This window comes from Gossypium raimondii, chromosome 8, assembly GCF_025698545.1.
Source record: "Gossypium raimondii isolate GPD5lz chromosome 8, ASM2569854v1, whole genome shotgun sequence".
Classification (NCBI taxonomy): Eukaryota; Viridiplantae; Streptophyta; class Magnoliopsida; order Malvales; family Malvaceae; genus Gossypium; species Gossypium raimondii.
The window spans coordinates 44,439,994-44,445,959 of NC_068572.1; the positions used below are offsets into that span (position 1 = coordinate 44,439,994).

Sequence of the window (5,966 nt, forward strand, 5' to 3'; positions counted from 1 at the left end):
AAAACTTAGTCATTAGTGCATAAAATTCATGAGCTAGCTATAGTTGTTGTATTATGTTGTGACTTCCTATGTGCAGAAATAAGGAATGAGAGAGAATGAGAAATAAGGCGGTAAGCAGGCAAGGGTTACTAAGCAGGGAAGAATAGGGAACATCGTAAACAATTGTGAATCGGTTGAAGCATGTGATGCCTAAGCTTGCTGCCCAAAATCAACCTAGCTTCATTGTAGGAAGATCTATTATAGACAATATCAATATAGCTCAAGAGGCAATCCGTTCAATTAAGATCAATAAGGGGTCGAAAGGGAGGATGATTATTAAGGTAGATCTTGAGAAAGCCTATGGTAAAGTGAGATAGGACTTCTTGGAAGACACTTACTTGAAGCTGACATACCAACGATCTTAATAATGTGATAATGCAGTGTGTATCGACTACTTCTATGCAAATATTATGGAATGAGGGTCTCATGGGTATCTTAATAAGCTGACATTCGACCATAATTTGGTAAGCATATTTAGGTCATTTTCTTGTAATTTTGTAGATTGGAGGTTATAAGAGTTTGGTTTAGCTAGCTTATGTACTAATTTGTGAAACTATTAAAGTTTTAAGAAGTTTCCATTGTTAATTTCTTGAAGATTTAGGTGTGAAATTGATAAAAATTAGGCTTAGTTTAAGAAAAGGACTAAATTGTAAAGCTTAATTGATAATTTCGTGCATTATGGACCAAATTGAATAAATTACAAAGATATTATAAAATTTTGTAGAAATAGAAATTTGAAAGTCCCTAATGAATATATGTGAAATCAAATTTTAATCTAAAGGTATAGATTGGGAGTTATGCTTGTCTCGGGTTTAGGGACTAAATTGAATAAATTGCAAAATGTGTGACTTTGTAATTGAATGTGATTTGGTCTAAAATTTGATATTGTGTTTTGTTATATCATTATTCCTAGCTAAAGACGACGTTGGGTTGTCGAGAGGGAACGATAAAGTGAGAGCCAACAACGAGTAACTCGAATATTTGATTTGTATTTCTATGATTCAAATCACTAAAATTGTTGCATATTTATATTATTTTGCATAGTATGATATTGAGGTAAGTTGAAATTGATTATTTGAGTTGAATTGTTATGATTGATATTGGTTATCGAAATAGAGGACTAAATTGAATGGAATAGAATAGATAATAATGTAATTTGATGAAAATATGAAATTGATGAAATTGGGTTGAAATATTTTATGTGATAAAATGATGAATTGGAAATGATGAAATGTAAAGTGTGTTATATGATGAATTGGATAATTGGTTACCTTATTAATTGTTTGGGTAGAGTTAGATATAGTTAGCATGCCATAGGGTAGATTGAGCATGGGTTACTTGGGCTATATGTCGATGAGCACTGGGCACATTTTCCTTCAGACGTTCTGATGAGTTCAGGGCATAATTTTTATTTTGGTTATACCGATGAACGATGGGCTCAATCTATTTGCTTCAGATGTTCCAATGAGGCACTAGGTGCCAAATTGGTGTGTTGGTTAGGATCCATGTATCCCTTCTAGCCCGAGTCCTGTTAATAGGGAATATAAATTGTGAATTGGGTGATTGATATTTGGAAAATGATAAAATGTTATAAATTTGAATTACAGGTATTTATAATTGATATTTGATTATCAATATCATGTGAAATACTATGCGAACCGGTTAACGAGCTTGAAGGCCGATATGGTAAGATAAGGAATGACTGATTTGATTCAGAAATGATATGCAGACTTAATTGAATGTGTTACAGTGAAATGAAAATGGAATGTTTGACTGCGCCCCGACGTGTGTGTTCCGGGGCTGAGAATCAACACTAATACAAATCTAATATATGATTTAATGATTCATGGAACACCCGAATATTCCATGGATCGAACTAAGTGAGTCAGTGATTTAATGATTCATACTCGAAAAGCATGCAATGAAGGAGTCTAGATAGCTACTCATTAATTTCTATATTACAACAAAGCATCAATTGAGAGTGAATTACTCTAATTAACTACTTAATGCGCAAATGGACCAAATTGTAAAACATGAAAAATTATGAAATTCCTAAAATAATAACGAACAACAGTTGGTTGACTTCCATTTTGCTAATTAACTTTTGGATTAGGAATATAAACCACTTAAACTCCTAAATTGATTCAATTTTACCTCTTGGTCTCCACTTTACCAACTTAGACAAATTAGTCCGGTTTATCTCTCAACCTCACCAACTAATTCAAGACTATTGAATTTGTGCTAAATAAAAACTCTTCTTAGTCTCACTTATCTAAAATTTCCCTTAGGGGTGTCAATACTAAGTTTTGAAGTCTATTCGATTTAGTCTAATTTTTATGATCTAGTCCCTATACCAAAAATTAACTAGACAACATTTTCATCAACCAACCACCTTAGCTGTAGCTACTCATAATCAATTTCAAAAAAAGAGAAAACCCAACATTCAAGGAACATATTCATTAAAGTAAACACAAAAGCTTGAAGAAAGTGACAATGGAAAAAATGGTGACAAGTAAAAGCACAACAGATAGGATTCCTATCAAGTAAAATAAAGCAAATTTGAGTGATATTAAATCTATGAATTAAACTGAAAATATACAAGAGTTTGAAGCACTAAATGGGTAAAAAAACTAAGTTACAGTAACAACTAACTTAAAGACCATTAAAACACTAAAGAAAATAAAAAAAGCACTAAAACTAAACCCTAAGGATTTTGAGAAGACAAATACAGCCCGAAAAGATGAAAAGAAAATGTAAAAAGTGTGTCCTTTTCTTCAACCAAAAAGTGGCCTTTTCTACAAATTACAGACCCAAAAATATTGACTAAAATACCTCTGGCCATTTAGTTTTGATTGGGGATCAGGTTGGACAAGAACTACCTTTGCATTCATTTTTGTCTAGTTAGGCAACAGTATTGCGACACCCATGGCTCGGTGTCGCGACATCAAAGGCAAGAAGCAAAATTGAGCTATTGGGGATCTTCGGTGTCGTGACACCCATGGCTTCGGCCTCCAAACTTCTTCACTTCAACACTTCAAGGATATTAGGACTCAAGGCTTCAATTTTTTGATATTGAGTGGGTGTCACGGCACCTTCGGCAGTTTTTTTTCATGTTGCTTTTTAATTGAAGTTTGGCATCCTTGAATGGTCTAGAATTGGTATCAGTGTCGCTACATATACTCTAAATTACGTGTTCCTTGAACTCGGGCCCCAATCAACTCCCTACAACTTTCAATCAACCTCATTAGATCCTCAGGCACTATTTTGCCAACTTTGGTCTCAAAACAGCACAAAGCACACAAAATCACTTATTAATGCAAAAGGCTGAAACTTAAGAAAACTACATTAAAAATGCCTAAATTGCTTGAGAATTAGCTCTTTAAGTGTAATAGGGAGCTTAATTTGACATATCAAATTACGATAGATCAATGTTAAAGATATTGGTATGCTATGTTCAATTAGTTTGTCAATTGAAGTAATATATTTAGTTGATTCATTTAATATGATTAGTGCATCTTGTGGCATATGCATATTGTTTTATAAATTGAAGATTGATTATATGCAATTGATTTGAATTTGAGTGGTATATTAATTGGTTGATATTTGAATTTGAAATTGCTTATATGCAATTGATTTGAATTTTGTATTATATTTACTTGAATCTAATCTATCGTAATTTGGTGTAGCTGATTAAACTAGTTTTTGCACTCCAATAGCTTGAACACAAGCATTTTAGTCAAGTTTCAATTACGTTTTTGTAAGTTTAGTTAAATTCAATAAAGTGTGTAATTTGAGTCTTTTATCAACCTTAGGAGCTGAATAAGGCCTAAGGGTGAGCTAATATACTTCGTGAGCATGTAAAAGAGTATTAAAAGGCGTTGCTAACCCAATACTGGTCACTATGTTTCAACATAGGGAGCAAATTAGAAGAATTCCAAGACTGCCTTCAGTGTCGTGTCACAACTTGAGGATGTCGTGACACACCCTTGAAGACGAGCATATTGTCCTCAATGTCGCTACACATCACCTCTGTACGGGAAATAATTACTAGCCAGAGGCATTTTGGCCTGCACAATCAAACATGAAGCATGAGGATGACAATGGACCTAGGGCTAAGGACAATGGCCACTGTAAATTCTATAAATAGGCTCATTTAACACATGTTAAACACAACTTTCATACTGTATAATTTTCTTCTTAGATTTAGTCCTTAGTTTTTCTCTTTTCTAAAGTTTTAGGTTTATTTCAAGTTCTTGTTATTTGCTTTTGTGGGAGAAATCAGATTTGTGAACATAACCAAACTCTGTGAGAATTATGCACTCAATTCTAATACAAGTTAGGCTTCTACTAAACTTTGTATTCTTGAATTATTATTCATGTCTATTCTTTCTATCAAGTTTATATTGTTTATGAGATCCATGAGAAGCTAATCCTCTTGTGGGGGATTAGCGAGTGGAGGTATGATTAATTAACTATTTTATAGGGTTTTCTTAGTGAATCAGCTGTTCAGGAAAGGAAGAACCTAAACCCTAGGCCTGACAACCCTAGGAAGTCATTAAGGTGGGAATTAACCCAAATTTGGTATGACCTATCCGTGAATACCTTAACCCCGAACCAGTTTGGACTGTGAGGTCGAAAGATAAGTAGTTCTTATCGACTTGTTATTCTACTGGAAGATCGAAAGATCTTGCTTGGATATCGACTAGTTGATTAAACAAGAAAACCTGAAGCGACAGCTGGTTATGATTATCGAAGCGAACTAATCACCCATGCCCAGATTTGATGTATTCTTTTATTTTATTTCTCGTGATTTATTTATTTCTTTTCTTTCTTTTATTATTATAGATCCCAAAAACCTTTCTTTTTATTTCATCGAAATATAATCCATTTAAAGTACTAATTAGATCTACTTATGCTTAGGTTAGGATTAATTTAATGCTCGCCTCCCTTGGGTACAATCCTCGGAGTACTCATCTACTCCGTTGTAACTATATTACAACCTGACTCGTATACTTGTGGATACTGTCATTTCATCTATTTGTGCAGGATTTCTACTCAGGACGTTGGTACATCTGGAGGTGGTCAAGTAGTTGGCACCGTTGTCAGGAAGGCAACGCCATTATATTAATTTTAATTTTTTCATTTTAATAGAGCAATTAGAAATTTTTTTAGATTAGAGCTACAATTTTATTTTCTTATTTTCTACTAGTCTTTTCCCTTTGGGTTTAGTGTATAACTCGTAGAAGGGGAACATCTATAAAGCCAGTCATAGGTCCAGAAAGAATAATCCGAAGAAATCATTGAGGGCAACAATAATAGCAATACTCAATGTAGAACCAACCACCTGCTGGAGGTAATTTACCACCACGCAAGAATCCACTTTTCGATGAAGCTAACAATAACAACCTAGAAGACCCACCACAACTACATGCAAACAATCTCATTACGCGTAACAAAAGGGCTCTGAGGGAATATGCACTACCAAATATGGATATGGTTCAAGGGAGTATAACGAGGCCAACTATCACAACCAATAACTTCAAGATCAAGCCAACCATGATCTAGATGGCATAGAATAATTTGCAATTTCGAGGAACGATGACAGAAGATTTAAGTAAACATCTAAAATAGTTCCTCGAGCGTTGTGATACCTTCAAATATAATGGGGTCACTGATGATTCTATTCGTCTTCGGTTGTTCCCCTTTCATTAATTGATAACGCCTTTTTTGTTAGATTTGCAGGCACTAGGATCTATAACGACATGGGACGAACTTGCAGGAAAGTTTCTACAAAAGTTCTTCCCCATTAGTAAAACTGTCCAACTAAGAAAAGAAATTTATATGTTCAAACAATTAGAGTGGGAAAGCTTTCACGAAGCATGGGAGCATTCTAAGACGCTGATTCAAAAATACCCACACCACGATTT

The 5,966-nt window shown here is 34.1% G+C and overlaps 1 non-coding gene across 1 annotated transcript; it reads right to left on the reverse strand.

Moving 5' to 3' along the window:
* Nucleotides 1-5,859: 5,859 nt before the first annotated feature.
* Nucleotides 5,860-5,966, reverse strand: LOC128032262 (small nucleolar RNA R71). The gene has a single exon (XR_008188390.1). It is a non-coding gene; the product is annotated as a small nucleolar RNA R71 (small nucleolar RNA).